General features: G+C 48.9%; 1 pseudogene; it reads left to right on the top strand.

Moving 5' to 3' along the window:
- Window positions 1–1417: 1417 nt before the first annotated feature.
- On the top strand, window positions 1418–14240 carry LOC139047109 (uncharacterized; annotated as a pseudogene).
- The last annotated feature ends 1874 nt before the right edge of the window (window positions 14241–16114 follow it).

The following is a 16114-nucleotide window of genomic DNA, read 5'->3' as shown; positions in this document are numbered from 1 at the left end:
AAACGCCGCCGGCCCACTAAACAGTGCCAGACGCCAGACACACCAACGAGTGCCTTACAAGGAAAGACCAAGTAAGATGGCTTTGTTTCAAATTGCTCCGCCCAACGCCCAACGACTGGCCTCCCTGGAAACAGCGATTTCTTCGCTTCCGAACTGCGGCTGCACTAGACGGGAAGCCAGAAAAGAGTCAAGTAGATGAATTGCTGTATCTAATGGTACCTCAAGCCGAGGATATCTTCAAAACGTTCAAGCTTGAGCCCGGCGACCAGAAGTTTGAGTTCGTACTGCAAGAGTACGAGGCCTACTTTGTTCTTCGATGGAAAATCATTTATGAAAGGGCCAAGTTTAACACCCGAACGCAACAAGACGGCGAATCCGTCAAGAATTTTGTTACTGCACTGCACGCGCTTCCTTCCACGTGGGACTACGGGGAGCTGCGGGAGGATTTAATTCGAGATCGTCTCGTGGTGGGTCTCCAAGACCGCAAGATCTCGAGAGCTCTGCAACTCGATCCGGACATAAAACAACAGAAAGCATTGTTGGTGGCTTGACAGCACGAGACCGGTAACCAACAGCAGGCAGATATTCACGGCGTGCGAGAACAGGCAGCTCACCGAATATAGTCCCAGAGGATGACGCGACAAGTTGGGAAGAACGCGCCTCCGCCTGAAAGTGGAAACAACGTTCCCATACTACGCGGCTGGTGCGGAAGAAACAGGCAAAGTCGAGCGTCCTGTCCATCGAAAGATGCAGTCCGCAGAAAGTGCGACAAAAGAGGGCACTTCGAGGCGGTTTCCCGATCAATCAGAGCTGTCAGGAACGTCGAAAACTGGACCGAGGAACCAGGCTTCCTCGGAGTCGCGTCCAGTTCATCCGCTTACAGGTGGGAAGTTCCCCTTCTTGTTGAATCCTCGAATGTGGTTGTTAAAATAGATACTGGAGCGGACCAAACGGTCATTCCGGCGGAGCTCTTCACTCGCATCTTTCCCGCGATAAAACATCAACCAGCAAAGCGCTGGCTTCAGGGGCCTGATGGTAAATCCCTTGCCATATCTGGTATGGCTGCCATGAATATGACTTTTGCAGAAACGAGCAGCCGCGAGGACGTGTGCGTACTTCAAGGCCTCCGAACCCCTCTTCATGGGAAACCAGCGATAGAAAGGCTCTGCCTAATACAACAAATCAACGTAGTGAAGAAAGTGGACCCCGAATCTGATTTTCCACAAGTGTTCCAAGCCTGGGAACCTTCAAAGAAGAGTACGACCTCAAGTTGAATCCGGAAGCAAAGCCTTTCGCGCTGTCGTCCCCACGCAGAGTCCCCCTGCCTTTGTTCGAAAAAACAAGACAAGAGCTCGAGGGCATGCAAGCACTAGGCGTCATCTCTCCTGTCACCGAGCCTTCTACATAGTGCGCACCTATGGTTGTCGCTCTCAAACCCACGGGTGCTGTTCGAATCTTTGTTGACTTCACGGAAGTCAACAGATACGTTCAACGAGACTGGCATCCCATCGCAGCCGTCGAGTACACCATCGGAATGCTACGGGAAGCCAGCACGTTTTCGAAACTTGACGCGAACTCGGGTTTCTGGCAGATACCGCTGAGTGAAAGGAGCAAAGAATACGCAACTTTTATCACACCGTTCGGAGGATTTTATTTCAACCGAATTCCGTTCGGAATTTCGTCGGCCCCCGAATATGTTCAAAGACGAATGGGACAGGCTCTTTCAGGGCAGGAGGGAGTCGTCTGCCACATGGACGCTGTGCTTATTTGGGGTGCCACGCAGGCGCAGCATGACGTGCGGCTTCGGGCCGTGATGGACCACCTGCACACAGCGGGCATTACCTTGAACAGAGATAAGTGCGAATTCAGTGTCAGGCAGATTTCATTTTTGGGACATACAATCGGGAACAACGCAGTGTGTCCCGATAAGCAAAAGTTTGACGAGGTGACAGAAACGCCACACCCGACGTCCAAGATAGAGTTACGGCGCGTATTGGGCATGGCAAATTATCTGGCCTGATTTGTGCCCCGTATGGCGGAAGTCCTTCAGCCTCTTTCGTCCATCATGAGCTCAAGACAGGATATTGTGTGAGGTCCCGCGCAGGAAGCTTCAAGATGTGGAAGACTCTTCATTCATCGGACCCTGTTCTGGGAATCTATGATCCAAACATGGAAACAGTGGTCCCAGCAGACGCCTCATCATACGGTCTTTGTGCTCTCCTGCGCCAAAGGCAAAAAGACGGTCAATTCAAAGCGATTTCTTATACTTCCAGAACTCTTACAACCACCGAGCGTCGATACGCCCAAATTGAAAAAGAAGGACTTGCCCTCGTGTGGGCTAGTGAAAAGTTCCGTGATTATCTCGTAGAAAAGCGCTTTAGCCTCGAGACACATCAGAAAGCACTCGTTTCTTTGCTTGGGTCAAAAGGAATTAACGAACTAACACCAAGGTTACAAAGAATGCGCATGCGTCTGATGTGCTACACGTATGACATTGTGTGTGTTCCAGGCCGGGAATTCACGGTGGCGGAGGCGCTTTCTCGGTCACCTCTTCCACAAACGGAATCCCTGGAACTGGAGGACGACATCCAGGGCTATCTGCGATTAGTGACTTCGTCAGTCCCGGTAACAGCGCCGAGGTTACAGCTTATTGCCCAGGAGCAACAGCAAGACCCGGTATGTCAAGCTCTTATCAACCTGTGTACAAAAGGCTGGCCAAGCCATCGAGACGTTGGGTTTGACCTGAAGCCTTACTGGAATGTGAGGCAAAACATTGCCCCTGTTGAAAACCTGCTCATGTGCGGCTCTCCGATAGTGATCCCATCGACACTACGGCAGCCCGTCCTCAAAACAATTCACGAGGGACACTTCGGCATTGGGAAGTGCCGGGCACGTTCCAAGAGCTCAGATTGGTGGCCAAGTATCGACGCGGACATTGAACGACTTGTAAAGAACTGCCACAGCTGCCTCAAGCAGAGAACCGACCGAAAGGTGCCTCTGCAACAGACTAAGTTTCCAGATAGGCCATGGCAGCGCATTGCGATGGATTTATTCTTTCTTGAGGGAAAATGGCGGCTGATTATCACAGATTATTTTTCACGATACCCGGAGCTCGTAGCGCTGAATAACCTGACTTCATCAGCAGTAATAAACCACTGCAAATCCATTTTCACTAGACACGGAATTCCGCAAGTAGTTGTTTCTGATAATGGGCCACAATTCTCACGAGCCTTCGGCGCTGAATTTTCAAAGTTTGCATCAGAGCACAACTTTCAACACGTGACATCTAGCCCTCATTATCATCAAAGCAACGGAATGGCAGAGTCCGCCGTAAAAATTATCAAGGGCTCATAAAGAAAACTGCTGACGCTTATAAAACTCTTCTGGCCTACAGAGCAAGCCCACTGAAAAACGGATACAGCCCCGCCGAGCTGCTCATGGGGAGACGACTGCGCACGGTCCTGCCCACACCCAGCGAAAGCCTCCAGCCTCGGACACCAGACTTCCAAGAACTGGCAGCTTTCGAGAGGTCACAACTTCAGCGCCAGAAGAGCGACTACGACCGACGCCATGGATTGCGCGATCTGCCCGAACTGTTCGAAGGAACAGACGTATGGATCGTAGACCTCCAAAGGGAAGGAGTTGTTCGAGGAAGCGCCGACGAGCCCAGATCGTGCTGGGTCGACTCCGGGGAAACTTCCCTACGCAGAAATCGCACTCATCTCGTCCCGCTGCCTCCGACTAGTTTAGAAGACAACCAAGGAACAACGCAACTGACAGCGGGATCACCAGAAATAGGCGATGATGAAAGAAGTGGCGCGCGACAGTGTAACGATCCCTGTCACAATCACACACGAATCGGAAGGTATGTGTTCCTCCAGAACGATTTGAAGCTTCGTAACAAAAGTGGCTTCATAAAAAAACGAAAAAAAAGAAAGAGGAAGGTGTGCGATAAGATAGCTCGCCAGCTTGGGCAGCGTCAACACTTACAGCGCCGCTGGGGCGCTCGTGATGCGGTCTATAAAAGCCGCAGCTTTCTGATAATAAAGGTTCTTTGGTTGTTGCTTGTAGAAGGTGAAAGACGCACACTTCTTTGCGTCTGTTCGCGACGTAAAGAATTATTCTTCTTGGACATATCAATGTGACTGGCATCCGACCAGGCCCAGAAAATTCGCGTCGTGACAGAGTTCCCTGTTCCACAGTCCGCAACAAATGTTCGAAGTTTAGTGGGCCTTTGCTCTTACTTCCGCCGCTTAGTTGAAGACTTCGCCACGATAGCACGCCCTCCCACACATATCCTGAAGAGAAGTGTGCCGTTTTCATGGGGATCCTCACAGGCCGCCTCCTTTTCTCGCCTTACCACCATGTTCAGCACCCCACGACATTTCACTATTTCAGCACCTACAGAGGTGCGCACCGATGCCAGTGGCCACGGAATCGGTGCCATCATGGCACAAGTTCAACACGGCCATGAACGTGTCATCGCGTACGCTAGCCATCTTTCGTCACCTGCGGAGCGTAACTACTCTATAGAGAGTTTTAGCAGAGCGTTTACCGTCCGCTACGCTCAGACCGGCCCATCACAACAATTGTCACGCAGCCGCTCAGTAAAACGCTACTGGGAACACTGACGCGCGTGCACACAGCACACATAGCGGCAGCGGAACGTGGGACGCTGACCACGTTCCGCTAGAGACCTGATTTAGCGGTGCGTCAGGGGGCGTGTAGTTGCTTTTGTAATCGTTTTACCGCCAAGCTGAGAGCAGGTCAGTGGCGTCTCTGGGAGACGCGCTTGTTAGATAAGCGAAAGCAATGCATTCTATGCAGCCACCAGCACGCGTGAAACGTGTGCGGAGCGGAGCGCAAGCATACGCTCTGCTAAAACTGTCTTATTACCGAGCGCGAGTGCTTGGCCTTTGCGTGGGCAGTAGCGCAATTCCGCTGCTCTTTATACGGCAGGACTTTTTCTACTGTAACGGGCCACCACGTGCCCTGTTCGCTTTCGTTCTTAAAATATCCCACAGGGAGGCTTGGGTGATGGGCTTTGCGGCTACAAGAGTATTGTAATTTGGTTACGTATAGGCCTGGTCGCCTACACGAGGACGCCGACTGCTTGTCCAGTTGTGTACACACGCCCGCCAACGCCGAAATGGACGCTTCCGCAAGTGTTGCTTCCATTTTCCAGATTTTGGACATGGCCAACGAGCAACTCCAATGGGCTACTTGAGGACCCTCATTGACCGAATGGAATCTGCTCCTATTGATCCATCGTTACCATGGTTCCTCCTCAACGACGGGATATTGTACCGACGCAGTTTTCATCCTGACGGTCCTCCCCTTCTCTTTGGCGTTCCTCAACACCTCCGCTCAGAGTAAGGTTCATTAGAGTGCAACCCAAGGAAAGGACGAAACAAGGTATAAAACGACGACACAGCGCTGACTCTCAACTGATATTTTATTGAAGATATGTCTGACAAATATATACATGCCAGTTGCTAACCATGACATGCACGACACACAGAGATGCATCGAAGTAACTGTGACAAACTGACGCATAACCAGACGGGAGTTGGTAACGCAGTTCCTTGTCATGAAGAGTGATAGACGGTTCGCTGATACATGCCTTGTCCCTAATCCTTATATTGTAAGCGTCGGAGATTTCCCATTTCAGTTGGCTCGCGTGTTTAAAAATGAAACTAGTTTTTTTTTTTATTCAAGGCGACAATCGCACGACTTGCAATGCTCCGGGAGATGAAGTGGCGCGGCCCCTTGAAGAGATAGATCATGCTCCCTAAGTCGAACATTCACACATCGCTTCGCTTCTCCCACGTACTCTCTGTCATAAGATAATGGAATACACAACCTGCTTAGCACAAGTGAAGTACCTGTTCACAACCATAGTAAGGCTCGGCTTGATCCTTACTTTGCCCTTGCCGACGGCCACGTTTGAAGCACCGGGACGGTGCTCTTTCTACCGGGTGTCGTGTTACGGTGGGAAAAGAGGACACTGTCCTAGTTGGTGAAGATGGCGAAGTGGCCACAGTCTCTCGGTATTGTCAGCTGCTGTTATTGTACGCCTTGTAAATACATCGTGTAAATAGTTTTATACCTGTCACAATATTGTTCAACTTCGCACCCTGCATGCCAACCATCTGTGAGCTACAGCTGCGCTCGCAAAGAGCCATGCAAACACTGTGGCACGTAGGTACTGAAGTGTTCAAAGCCTACTGACGCGAAATATCGCGATATTGCTCGTATTCGAAAATTGTAGCGGAGCGGCAATACCGCGCTAGGGCATAGATATTGTAGCCGTGTCTTCCACTCAATTATGTGTAACCCTTTCTTTCACTGTTTTTGGCTTGCTTATCCCACCGATGACGCGGGCAGAACGCCGCTACAACCCCTGACAAAGTGTTATAGGAAACTGCTTCATAAAAAAGCATTGCTGAAACGTCGCGGCCCTGAATTTCCTACTTATAGAAACGCAACAAAAGATACGAAACACTCGGCGCAGCTGGCTTAGCGTGCACCATGGCCTAGCGCGCTGATCCACATTGATACGGTGAAGATGTTTGTAGATCAACCCGTCAATCGCGTAAGAAGTTAATCGAATTTAGTAAGTCGAAGGGCCAGTCAGGCTCACTGCGATATAACAAACTCATCATGAATAATAAAATGTATGCTTACTGCGCAGTCACTGACTCAGTGCGCGAATTAGAACCTGTTGCTAAGACGCATGCGTGGGGCAATGGGGGCGCAACTTCAAGTTCATCATAGCTGAGAGCCGTTAAGAAAGACGGAAACGATGTATCGCTGCTCTTTACAAAGGCGCGGAGCATTCTTAACAAACGTGTCGCGTTATCATCAGCCATAGATTCATGCACCGCTAATGTAATTGTTATAACTGGGACCTGGCTCTCTGCTAAGATAAAGGACTCCGTAATATTCCAATGTGAAAAGAATTACAATATATACCGCTGGGACAGTGACGTCCGATCTGGGGGCGGTGTACTTATTGCTGTTAGTGGCATGCTCGCATCCTCAGCTGTTGCAGTCGTATCGTCTTTGGAACTTGTTTCTGTAAGTGTATCTATTGCAAATCATGAATTTATTTTCTGTGCATTGTACCGTCCTCCAGCTGCCTCATCTTCTTTTTGTAACGATCTTCATGATGTCCTTAATAGCCTTGTAATTAGGTTTCCCTATTCCCCTCTGTTTATTTTAGGCGACTTCAACTTTCCCACAATACTATGGAACAATGATTCCTCTACCGTAAAAAATGTCTCATCGGAATGTTTGCAATTTCTTAATCTTTGTGCTGACTTTAACCTTACTCAACTCGTTCATGAGCCGATTCGTACAACCGCAACATCTTCCAGTATTCTGGACCTACTATTTACTACAATTCCAGAGTTAGTTTCTGACTTTACTTACCTCCCAGGATTAAGTGACCATTCATTGATTCACTTTACCTTAAAAACACGACACAGAAATGAGGAAAAATATAAAATAATACGGGACTATAACAGAGCGGATACAAGTTCAATAATAGCCGAGTTAAAACTATTTACAGAAGGCTATGTCAGCAACATTGACAAAAAATTCCATAGAAGAAAACTGGACCATGTATAAAGAAAAGATTCTACATCTCGTTGAACGATATATTCCGAAAAAGAAAATCATCTACAATTCCCGGTCACCATGGTCCAACTCTTCGTTAAAGCGCCTATCAAATAAAAAAGAAAAGAATGTTCCGTCACGCCAAGCGAACTAACAATACTGATCATTGGGCAGCACATCAGCGAGTTCATAAAGAATATACTGGTGCGATTCAGTGCGCAAAAGATTCTTTTCTTAACAACACCCTGCCATCGGTACTTCGAACGAACCCTCGCAAATTTTGGAGCATTGTCAGTGGTTCAACAACACGACTCATACAGTTATCTGGTAGCGATGACACTATCCTTCTTCTTAGCCAGTCTTGCACAGCCTTAAACAACGCATTTGTTTCCGTCTTCAGTACAGCTTCTCCTGCATCATTACCCCGTTTACCTGACCAAAACTTTCCCCCTATGGACCCCGTTGTTATAGATTGGGTTGGCGTTACCAAGCTCATTGACAATCTGAAGATATCCTCTTCCGCTGGTGCTGACCTACTCAACTCAAAGATGCTAAAAATAACCATAGTGTACTCAGCAAGCATACTCTCAAAACTTTTTGAACAATCGTTACGGTGTTCCACATTACCCAGCGACTTGAAGGTGGGGAAGGTGGTACCTATCTTCAAATCGGGTAATGCTCATTCAGCAGATAACCATCGTCCGATTTCGCTGACTAGCATACCATGCAAAATGATAGAACACATCATACATTCACAGCTAATTGAATTTTTGGAGAACAATTCTTTTTTTTAATAATTCTCAACATGGATTTAGGAAAATGCTTTCGAGTCAGACCCAACTACTAACGTTTACTAATGATCTGCTTATAGCTACTTACCTCGGTTTCAATATAGACTGCATTTTTTCTCGATTTCGCAAAGGCATTTGACTCAGTACCTCATGACTTACTCCTCTTCAAGCTTAGTAAGCTTAATGTCGACACTAGCGTATTTAACTGGATTAAAGACTTTCTTTCAAACCGTACTCAATATGTAACTGCTAACAATTATTCTTCTGCTCTTTCTCCTGTTACGTCCGGCGTACCACAGGGGGTCTGTACTGGGCCCTCTGTTGTTTCTTGTATATATAGATGATCTCCTGACAGTATAGTTTTTTTCATCAATTAAGCTTTTTTGCAGAGGACTGCGTAATTTACAGCAAAATAACAAATTTATCTGATTCACTAAGTATGCAAAAAAGATCTCGATCAATTATCTCTATGGTGTGACAAATGGCTTATGCAAGTAAACGTTAACAAATGTAAAACCATGAGAATAACCCGGCGCCCTCACAGTACAAACCACAGCTATTTCCTTCAAGGAGCCCCCTTGAATGCCGTTAACTCCTACAAATACCTTGGCATTAACATTACTAACGACCTATCCTGGAACATGCACGTTGATTACGTAACCCGCAATGCTAACCGCACTCTTGGCTACCTGCGCCGAAACTTTTCCAAAGCGCCGTCTTCCTTAAAATTAATTCTTTATAAAAATTTAGACCGTCCAAAACTAGAATATGCATCCAGCATCTGGGACCCCAGACAATCCATACTAATCGCTTCCCTGGAATCTGTTCAGAATCGCGCAGCCCGGTTTATTCTATCAAATTATTCCCGCTACGCTTCTGTATCCACTATGAAGAACACACTAAACCTGCCTGATCTGCCTTTACGTCGCAAATTTCTTCGTCTCTGCCTCTTTCACAAAATCTATCATCCGAATAAAGTGTTAACAAGCTGTCTTTTTTCTTCAACCGACGCACATTTCATCGCGTGTGGAACACAAGTTCAAGGTTGGTGTGCCATTTTGCCGAACCAACTTATATAATTATTCTTTCATTCCAAAAAACCAGTGCAGAATGGAACCACCTTCCTGCATCCATCGCTGCCATTATCGACACTAAGGTCAGAAAAGCCATTGAAAGTTACTTATTTTGTTAACTTGTATTTTCATAAATTGTACTATTGCAAACTTGTATATGCATTACTCACTCCTTTCTGTAATGCCCTCGGGCTCTGACAGTATTTGCAATAAATAAATAAATAAATAGATACAAAGCACAACGAATAAGCAAGCTGGCGACTCTCCGGCGCACGCGAGCATGCATGTTGTGGAGGTCGCGCGTACCTTCTCGCGCTCATCGCGCTTTGTCGGGGGCAAGAGGGACACTCCAGCCGGATTATAAATGCGATCACAGTCGGCCGAGAACAGTGGATGATAAGAGTGGCATAGAATTTCCAGAAAGTGCTGGTCACCGCTGCACAGGCGCCTTCAGTCTACGCACGCGCGCGCCTGCTTCACCTTCTCGCCCTCTTCCCTCGCGCTTACCTTTTGTTCTGATAAAAGCCCAAGCCGGACAATATGTGCCCTGGCCACTCTACGTGTGCTTCAGGGCGTGGCACCACCGCGGGGCAGGTTGCAACGGAAGTGGAATTAGGGTCCAATGACGTGGAAAAGCGGAACAAAGTTGCGGTCTGGTCACTTTTTGGCGATATCACTGTAGACGGCGCTACGCGCCATGCGTTCTATATATGTGGTTGTGGAATAAAGGTGAGCATTCGTTCGGTCAAGGGTCTCCGAGTCACTTGTGTAGACGCGGCTAGCGTCTGTCAGCACCCCACATCGTGCATGGTGTCAGAAGTGGTCGCCGTTCGCTCTCTCTAATGGAGAACAAGCCGGACGCTGTGTTTGCCGGGGTACCTGGACTCCAACAGCCACAGCTATCGAACTTCGACTTCGGCGACCCAAGTGCATGGTCTACCTGGATTGAGCAGTTCGAGGACTATGCCTACGCTACAGGATTGCACCAAGCTACCGACGAGGTTCGGGTATGAACGCTCCTTTATTGCATGGGTGTTCAAGGTCGACGCGTGCTGGCATCTTTCAACTTCTCGGCCGAAGAAGTTCAGTCGCACAGCGTTGTTAAAAGCAAGTTCACCTCGTATTTCGTGCACCCGCTAAACGAAGTTCACGAGAGTTATCGTTTCCACAAGCGGACGCAGCTAGAAGACGAGAGCGCCGATGCCTTTTATTCCGCGTTGCGAAACATGGTAAAAAGATGTAACTACGGCTCAGCGTCCATTGAGGACAGGCTCGTTCGCGACCGCTTTATTGTTGGTCTGCTCGGTAGCAGGTTATCGGAGCAACTGTGCCGTCCTTCTGACTTGACACTCGATAAAACGCTTCTGCATGCACGGCTGCATGAAGATGCGGAACGAGAAAAAGGTGAACGACAAAACCAGTTATCTGGGCCAGTCGCCGTTGATGTAGCGAAACACAGGCCAACGAGAAGGCCGTCACGTAATCAAGTGTCGGCAGCAAGAGAAACGCTCCTCGCCGGCGCGCACAGATCGTGTCACTTCTGCGGACGAGATCAGCATCAGCGAAAATTTTGTCTTGCCAACAAAGCTGTTTGCAAGTTTTGCAAGAAGAAAGGATACTTCGAAGCAGTTTGCTTAGCCAAACAGCGCACGCAAAGCCGACAGTCACATGCCATCGAGATGCATGCTGTCAAGAGCAGTCGTGAGGCAAAGGCTAAGTTTGTTTGGGTCCACGTGAAAGGAGTCGCATTCAAATTCAAGGTCGACTAAGGAGCAGAAGTTACCGTCGTTCCAAGCACTTTTTCAGGAGTACCATCGTGACTCGAAAAACCGGAGGGTTTTGTCCCCGGTCCAGGAAATTGCCCTTTGAAAGTAACAGGCCAATTAACAGCTACGTTGGAGTGGAAGAGCTGCACCTGTGTACAGTCAGTGTACGTCATGCCTTCGCAGTCTACACCTCTACTAGGCTACCCTGCTATCCTCGCATTCGGAGTCGTGAAGTTCATCGACGCCGCACAGCGACCTGAAAAGCAAGCTAGCTCTGCAAGCGACGCAACCCCTGGCCAGGACATCTTCGAAGGGCTTGTTACTGTAGGGGAGGAGTACACCATTCGACTCAAGCCAAATGCCAGGCCATTTGCTCTCAGTGTTCCTCGCAGCATTCCCATTCCTCTGTACAACCAGGTAAAGGAGGAGCTGGACCAGATGGAAAAACAAGGTGTCATCAGGCGCATTACCGAGCCGACGCCATGGTGTGCCGGTCTGGTCGCAGTACCGAAGGCATCAGGTGGAATCCAAATATGTGTGGACTTAACGAAGCTCAACAAAGAAGTTCTCCGTCAAAAGCATGTGCTTCCAACGGTCGAATGGCTACTCGGCCAACTGGGCGACGCCAAAGTGTTCTCAAAGCTCGACGCGACTGCAGGATTTCACCAAGTGCGATTGTCCCGAGAATGCCAAGAGTATACCACATTCATCACACCATTTGGACACTACTGCTACTGTCTTTTACCTTCCGGCTTGACTTCAGCACCGGAATATTTTCAGTGAGAAATGGCTCGAAATCCGGAGGGGCAACCGAACGTCGTCAACATGATAGATGACATTCTGGTTTTCGGCAAAGATCGAGAAGAGCACGACAAGTGACTTGTGGAGGTTCTTGAACGTCTAAAGACAGCCGCAGTTAAACTCAACAAGTCAAAACGCTGCTTCAATCAAGACAAAGTAGAGTTTCTGGGTGTGGTGATCGCCGCCAACGGTATCTCGCCAAGTCCCAGCAAACTCGAGGCACTGCGCAACTTGGAGCCACCTAAGGACGTCGCCGGGGTTAGGCGATTCCTCGGCATGGCTAATAATATTGGTCGCTTCCTGCCTAACCTTTCGCAAGCAACCGCCCCTATTCGCGCTTTGCTAGGTGAGAAAAATGCATGGCAATGTGGACCGCTTCAAGAGACCGCTTTTATTAAGGTAAAAGCGATGCTCACCTCGGACCTGTGCGTCGCTAAGTATCATCCCGGCCGTAATACCATTGTCTCATGCGGCGCGAGCTTATTTGGATTGGGCACGGTTCTTCTGCAGGAACAACCATCAGGTGAGCGACGAGCGGTAGCGTTCGCATCCAGGTCGCTTACTGAAGCGGAAGAGTGCTACAGCCAAACAGAGAAAGAAGCGCTGGCAGTAGCATGGGCAGTGTACCGTTTTGACCAATATGTGCGCGGCCTAAACTTCACGGTAGAAACCGATCACCAGACGCTGGTAACACTACTTGGAAACGCTGACTTGGACACGGTGCCCCCACGTATTCGACGGTTTCGCATCAAGCTTATGCGCTACCAGTTTAGCGTGGTCTACGTTCCTGGCGAACAGCTAGCCACTGCGGATACTCTTTCAAGGGCTCCGGATGAGAAGGCGTCGATCAGTGCGGTGGATGTGGTAGACGAGTTTGTTGAATTTGAAGTTGCTACTGTTACAGACACGACGCTGGTTACGGTAGATGAGGTTCGCAGGCACCACGAACTGGACTCGGAATGCAGCCAGCTCATGAAATACTGCAGTCAAGGCTGGCCTCGTCGGGACAGGCTTCCGGAGCACCTCAAGAAGTACTGCAGCCATCGAGGTGATCGCTCCTTGTGCAACGGAATCCTGCTAAAACGTAATCGCTTTGTCATCCCAGCTTTGCTGCAAAAGGATACACTTCAACTTATCCATGATGGACACCAGGGAATTGACCGATGCAGACTATGGGCGAAAGATTCCGTGTGGTGGTATGGACTTTCGCAGCAAATACGTGATAGAGTCACTCGCTGCAGACAGTGTGCAGTCACAAGAGCGCAAAGAAGAGAGCCTTTGGTCGTAACGAATACTCCACAACAACCATGGCAAGAAGTAGGAATGGACTTGTTTAGTTACAAGGGACACAACTATCTACTAGTAGTTGATTATCGTTCTGGATACCCTGAAATCATCTCCATGCGAAGCACGAACTCAGGCGGTCATGAATGCAGTCAAAAGCGTTTTTGCTCGTTTTGGCATTCGCGCCGTAGTACGAAGTGATAATGGACCGCAATTTGCTTCACGAGCCTTTGCAGCTTTTGCGAAGTACTATGGCTTCCAACACATCACGTCAAGTCCAAACTACCCGCAGTCAAATGGGGAAGTGGAAAGGATGGTGCGTACGCTCAAAGAGTTGTTTGCGAAAGCAGACGATCCTTTTTGTGGCTCTTCTGTCGTACAGAGACACTGCAGGCGTCACAGGGTTCAGCCTAGCGCAGCTACTGTTGGGTCGCAGCTTGCGAACCAGGCTTCCCAAGACAGTAGACCGCCTGGAACCGCAGTGGCCTGCGCCAGACGATGTGAAGTGCCAAGACGAAGATGTGAGAGGGCGGCAGAAGAAAGACTTTGATCGCCGTCATGCTGCGACCGTACTTCCTCCGCTGTACCCGGGTGATACGGTGTGGGTTCGAGACATCAAGGATACGGCGTCTGTTCTCAGCCCAGCCTCCAAGCCCCTCTCGTACGTCGTCGAAACACCCAACGCGGTGCTTGTGCATAATAGGATACATCTAGTGCCCTATTCAGACACAACGATGAGTCAGCTCAACGAGCCAACTCGGAGTGAAAACCGTGAGAAGCACGAAGAGCAGACCACGGCAACAGACGCCACGGCAACAGCAACACCGCAAGTCTCCAAAGATTGTAGAGTGAGAGTCACGAGGTTTGGTCGTAGAGTCAAGACTCCGAGAAGACTTGACTTGTGAAATGTTTGGTGTTTCTTGTGTGCATATCTCGGGGGAGAGATGTAGAGGGCGCTACGTGCCATGCGTTCTATATATGTGGTTGTGGAATAAAGGTGTGAGCATTCGTTCAGTCAAGGGGCTCCGAGTCACTTGTGTGGACGCGGCTAGCGTCTGTCAGCACCCCACATCGTACAATCGCAGCTGCGCAAATAGTATGGAAACCTTTGGCTTATGACATTTTCGCATTGAAGATTTTGAGATATCCGGAACACAGTGCGAAAACGTTTTGAGATAAGACGCGAAATATAGATGGAGTTGACACCGAGCACGAAAAAAAATAGCGACGTCACCGATATTTCAGTTATCAGAGTTTGAGTTAGCAAGGGTTTACTGTATAATCCAGTCCCCCGACAATGGCATGTGCATAAGGCCCATTGCAAGTATACGATAAGATGACAGCAGCTCCATTTACGAAAGTTTCCTACTTTCCAAAACAAGAAACTGTCAGCTGCTTTGAGCAACGATTTACTAACTTGAAGTGACCTAGTGAACTAATTAGTTTTGAATGACCTAATCTACCTTCTTTATTTTGAACCAAAATAATAGCTGCAGCGTACGTCCGTGATGCGGACTACAGCTAAAAAAATTGGCAGGATTCCTTGAATTGGGAAGTGCATGGCATTGTTTCAAGCAATAGCACATGTTTTCCCGATGATTGTTAGCCTATGCGAACGGTTTTCAACTTTTCTCATATCACAGATCCATGGACCGGCTCTCTTGTCACATTTCATCAGCTTTTGTCCGCAAAATAATTAAATAGGAACATTAACCTGAATGGTGGTCACTGACCACACCAAAGCAAAAAAAAAAGACCTCCAGTTCCCGAGCAGAGGCAGATCCTCTGGATGCACCGTGGCTGTCAGGCTCATGGGCCTTTCTTTACCTTCAAAAGGGCCAGACTGAAGGAATGTACCACGGTGAAGCACACTCTCGCCTGGTTCCGGTGAAGCACCCAGCAGTGTTGAAGTTCAGGCCTTTGCGCTGAATGGAAATTTATGGTTTACTGGGCTTGCAGGAAGACAAGCTGAAAATGAATTCTTGGTTCGAACGGGCACTTTCGGGTTTTTTCTACGTCAAGCTTTCCTGCGACTGTCTGTACTCTATCACTGTCCAGACAATCAACCTATGGTGACTTAGGATCACCATAAGTTGATATGGCCCTGTATGACACGGAAGACATGAATAATGACATCCCCCAGTTGGCACCTTTTGAGGACGACGTCAGTTTCGAAGCCCTTGATTTTCCGTGAGCTTGCTCCAACTCGTGCTTCCAGCAATGTCTTCCCGGATGGACGAATTATCTTGAGGCCCCACACTGACGCTACCGATATCTTCAAGTGCAGACTTTTCGGGATAAGGTTTTTAGAGCGGAGCTTTTAGGCATCTGTTCCTGAGTCGTGCGTCGGCGTGCTCGCCGGAACCAAGCGGGTTACCACAGCAAAGGATAAAAGAACGAAAGCAGAACGCAGTGAGCGAGGGAAGAATGCGAAAGCCGCGAGAGTGCGAGGAGGAACGCGGAGGAGGAAATGCAGCGGAATCATGAGGCGGAAAGCGGAGGGGGAGCATATGGCGAAAATGTGAGAACAAAGGCGTATTGCCGCGCAAAACAACCTCTGCGGTGACCCTGGCTACAACATGGCGCAAGAGTAGCGCGCGTGGTCCATTCACAGATGACACCAGCGATACCACATCTGAAAACAAAGCGCTGCCTGCGCAGAAGTCTGTCTGCGGCGGCTGCTGTGAATCGCACCCACACATGCTCGATGCCTGGCCTGTCGCGATATCCTGATTAGAGAGGCAGTCGGGCCACAGTTATTTCCGCTTGCAACGTGCTG

Source organism: Dermacentor albipictus, chromosome 6 (assembly GCF_038994185.2).
Source record: "Dermacentor albipictus isolate Rhodes 1998 colony chromosome 6, USDA_Dalb.pri_finalv2, whole genome shotgun sequence".
NCBI lineage: Eukaryota > Metazoa > Arthropoda > Arachnida > Ixodida > Ixodidae > Dermacentor > Dermacentor albipictus.
This window is presented reverse-complemented; position numbering and strand designations above follow the sequence as displayed.